We start from the raw sequence: 4,174 nt of genomic DNA on the forward strand, positions 1-4,174 counted from the left end.
CAAACCGCGACCCACGTGCGAATCCACCCCGGCCACCCACCCCCGTCGAGGTGCACACCCTCCCTCGCGAAGTGCGCCCCGTTCGCCAAGTGTGAGCCCTGCCCGGGTGCGCGCACCTTGCTAGGGCGTCGGGTGTGCACCCGGCCCGGCCTACGTGCGTGCACCTGGACGGGGCGTCGTGTGCGTGCAGTGTCCCGTCTGCAACGCGGTGCCCACACACCACCTCGGGCGCAACGACCTGCGCTCACATGTGGGCCGAGTGCACCTTGGTGCATGTTCGGGGCGCCTCGGGTGCACGCTCGATCTTGCCCCGGTGCACCAAGGCGCTCGGTTTGCCCCGGGTGCGCACTTGGTGCAAGGTGGGCACCCAAAATAGGGATCAAGCACCAAAACACAAGTTTCGGGATGCAAAATGGGACCCAAGGACCACAAATGCGTTCCAAGACCCATGATGGGTCCACGAGAACAAAAATGTGTTCCGAGACTTAATAAACAAATATTGGGTTTTAGGAGAAGAAACATGCTCTGATGCCCAAAACGAGAATCGACCCCGAAAAGGCCACAGGCCAAAAGTGGGATGCGAGACAAAAAAAAATGGGACCCGAGGACCAAAATTGGGTTCCCAGGTCGAAGACAGGGCAACCGGACAAGAAACGACCTCTAAGGCTCGAAATGAGTCCCGACGACTAAAACTTGACAAGAAGCACCCATCAGGCACCCAACTCGACACCCATGGGATGCCGACCCACCCGGGCTTCCACCTAGCACACCTTGGCACCACCCCACCCTCGCACCCAACCTCGCACCCAACTTAGCACCTTTGAAACCCACATTGGCACTCACCCTGACCCCTGGCACCTTGGAACCCACATTGGCACTCACCTTGACCCTGGCACCCACCTTTGCACTCACCTTGGGACCCCACCCTGGCTCCCACCTCGGCACCCACCCAGACACCCACCCTTGGTTCCTTGGCACCCACCTTGGATCCTTGGCACCCACCCGACACCCACCTTGGCACGCAACTTGGCTACTTGCCACCCACCTTGGCTCCTTGACGCCCACCCCCGACAACCACCACCCCGTGACCCTACCCTGGCTAGGGTTGGTGCACACCCAACCCTGGTGCCCACCTTGGCACCCACCCCATGACCCCCCTTGGCACGCACCTTAGTACCCACCCCGTTACCCACCCTAGGACCCACCCCGTGACCCACCTTGGCCAGGGTGGGTGCCTTGGTGCGCACAACTTGCCTGGGCTGCACACCAGGGCGGGCTCAAGATGGCACCCGCGTTCCGTTTTTTTCACTATCTTTCAAAACGGAAATTTTAAAATCTCGTTTTTTTTTTTTTTTTGCCTTTTCTGGAAATTAGTGAAGGCAGCGCATCAAAGGTGCGCAATGCTGGTGCGAACCCGGGAGCGCTCCGATGTGTGCTCCAAGGTGCGGCGTGCACGAAGTCCGAGCCCGGCTTGCCCCGGGTGCGCACCTCGCGTGCACCTTCGCCGGGGTGAGCACCTTGGCTGGGTTGCGCGCCCTGGTGCGCACCAAGGAGCGCTCTGAAGTGTGCTCCAAGGTGCGGCGTGCACGAAGTCGGAGCTCGGTTTGCCCCGGGTGTGCACCTCGGGGTGCGCACCTCGCGTGCACCTTCGCTGCGGTGGGCACCTTGGCTGGGTTGCGCGCCTTGGTGGGCACCATGCAGTGCACGAAGTCGGAGCCCGGTTTGCCCCGGGCGCGCACCTCCGCCAGGGTGGGCACCTTGGTGCGCACAACTTGCCTGGGCTGGCGCACCAGGAAGGGCTCAAGATGGCACCCGCGTTCCGTTTTTTTCACTATCTTTCAGAACGGAAATTTTAAAATATCGTTTTTTTTTGCCTTTTCTGGAAATTAGTGAAGGCAGCGCATCAAAGGTGCGCAACGCTGGGTGCGAACCTGGGAGCGCTCCGATGTGTGCTCCAAGGTGCGGCGTGCACGAAGTCGGAGCCCGGTTTGCCCCGGGTGCGCCCTGGTGGGCACCATGGTGCGCACCAAGGAGCGCTCCGAAGTGTGCTCCAAGGTGCGGCCTGCACGAAGTCGGAGCCCGGTTTGCCCAGGGCGTGCACCGCGGGTGGGCACCTTGGTGCAGCATGCCTTGCCTGGGCTGCGCACCAGGGCGGGCTCAAGATGGCACCCGTTCGTTCCGTTTTTTTCACTATCTTTCAAAACGGAAATTTTAAAATCTCATTTTTTTTTTGCCTTTTCTGGAAATTAGTGAAGGCAGCGCATCAAAGGTGCGCACCTCGCTGCCCACCACGGTGCGCACGCCGGTGGGCACCCGGGATGGTGGGGCTTCGAAGTGTGCTCCAAGGTGCTGCGTGCACGTTGTCGGAGCCCGGTTTGCCCCGGGTGCGCACCTCGCGTGCACCTTCGTCGGGGTGGGCACCTTGGCTGGGTTGCCCCCGGCTGCGCTCCGAAGCGGGTTATTGGAGCGCCGCCTCTTTTTTTGTCGGAGCGTTTGGTGGGGTTTCTCGCATTGGCTCTTCCCAGGCCCGGTTGCCACCCTGGCCGCGCACGAAGTCGGAAGTAGGGTTAATTGCCCGGGTGCGCACCTTTGCCAGGGTGGGCACCTTACCTGGGCTGTGCACCAGGGCGGGCTCAAGATGGCACCCGCGTTCCGTTTTTTTCACTATCTTTCAAAACGGAAATTTTAAAATCTCCTCTTTTTTTTGCCTTTTCTGGAAATTAGTGAAGGCAGCGCATCAAAGGTGCGCACTCTCGCTGCCCACCTTGGTGTGCTCTGAGTGTGCGCACCCGAGAGCGCTACGAAGTGTGCTCCAAGGTGCGGCGTGCACGTTGTCGGAGCCCGGTTTGCCCGGGTGCGCACCTCGCCTGCACCTTGGCAGGGGTGGGCACCCTGGCTGGGTTTGCCCAGGGTGCGCTCCGAAGCGGGGTTACTGGAGCGCCCCCTCTTTTTTTTGTCAGAGCGTTTGGTGGGGTTTCTCGCATTGGCTCTTCCCAGGCCCGGTTGTTGGGTGCGCTCCCACCCTGGCGCGCGCGAAGTTGGAAGTTGGGGTTAATTGCCCGGGCGCGCACCTTCGCCAGGGTGGGCACCTTGGTGCGCACACCTTGGCGGGCTGCGCACCAGGGCGGGCTCAAGATGGCACCAGCATTCCCCTTTTTCTCACTATCTTTCAAAACGGAAATTTTAAAATCCTCGTTTTTTTTTGCCTTTTATGGAAATTAGTGAAGGCATCGCATCAAAGGTGCGCACCTCGCTGCCCACCTTGGTGTGCTCCGAGGTGCCCACCACGGTGCGCTCCGAGGTGCCCACCACGGTGCGCAACGCCGGTGCGAACCCGGGAGCGCCCCGATGTGTGCTCCAAGGTGCGGCGTGCACAGAAGCCGGACCCCGGTTTGCCCCGGGTGCGCACCTCGCGTGCACCTTGGTGCGCACACCTTGGCTGGGTTGCGCGGCCTGGTGGGCACCATGGTGCGCACCAAGGAGCGCTCCGAAGTGTGCTCCAAGGTGCGGCGTGCACGAAGTCCTAGCCCGGTTTGCCCCGGGTGCGCACCTTCGCCGCGGTGGGCACCATGGCGTGCACGAAGGTCGGAGCCCGGTTTGCCCCGGGTGCGCACCTCGCGTGCACCTTCGCCGGGGTGGGCACCTCGGCTGGGTTGCGCGCCCTGGTGCGCACCAAGGAGCGCTCCGAAGTGTGCTCCAAGGTGCGGCGTGCACGAAGTCGGAGCCCGGTTTGCCCCGGGTGCGCACCTTCGCCGCGGGTGGGCACCCTGGTGCGCACCATGGCGTGCACGAAGTCGGAGCCCGGTTTGCCCCGGGTGCGCACCTCGCGTGCACCTCGGCTGGGTTGCGCGCCCTGGTGCGCACCAAGGAGCGCTCCGAAGTGTGCTCCAAGGTGCGGCGTGCACGAAGTCGGAGCCCGGTTTGCCCCGGGTGCGCACCTCGCGTGCACCTTCGGCGGGGTTGCGCGCCCTGGTGGGCACCATGGTGCGCACCAAGGAGCGCTCCGAAGTGTGCTCCAAGGTGCGGCGTGCACGAAGTCGGAGCCCGGTTTGCCCCGGGTGCGCACCGCTCGTGCACCTTCGCCGCGGTGGGCACCATGGCGTGCACGAAGTCGGGAGCCCGGTTTGCCCCGGGTGCGCACCTCGCGTGCACCTTCGCCGGGGTGGGCACCTCG

The sequence above is a fragment of the Cryptomeria japonica genome, unplaced genomic scaffold (genome assembly GCF_030272615.1).
Source record: "Cryptomeria japonica unplaced genomic scaffold, Sugi_1.0 HiC_scaffold_344, whole genome shotgun sequence".
In the NCBI taxonomy this organism is placed as follows: Eukaryota; Viridiplantae; Streptophyta; class Pinopsida; order Cupressales; family Cupressaceae; genus Cryptomeria; species Cryptomeria japonica.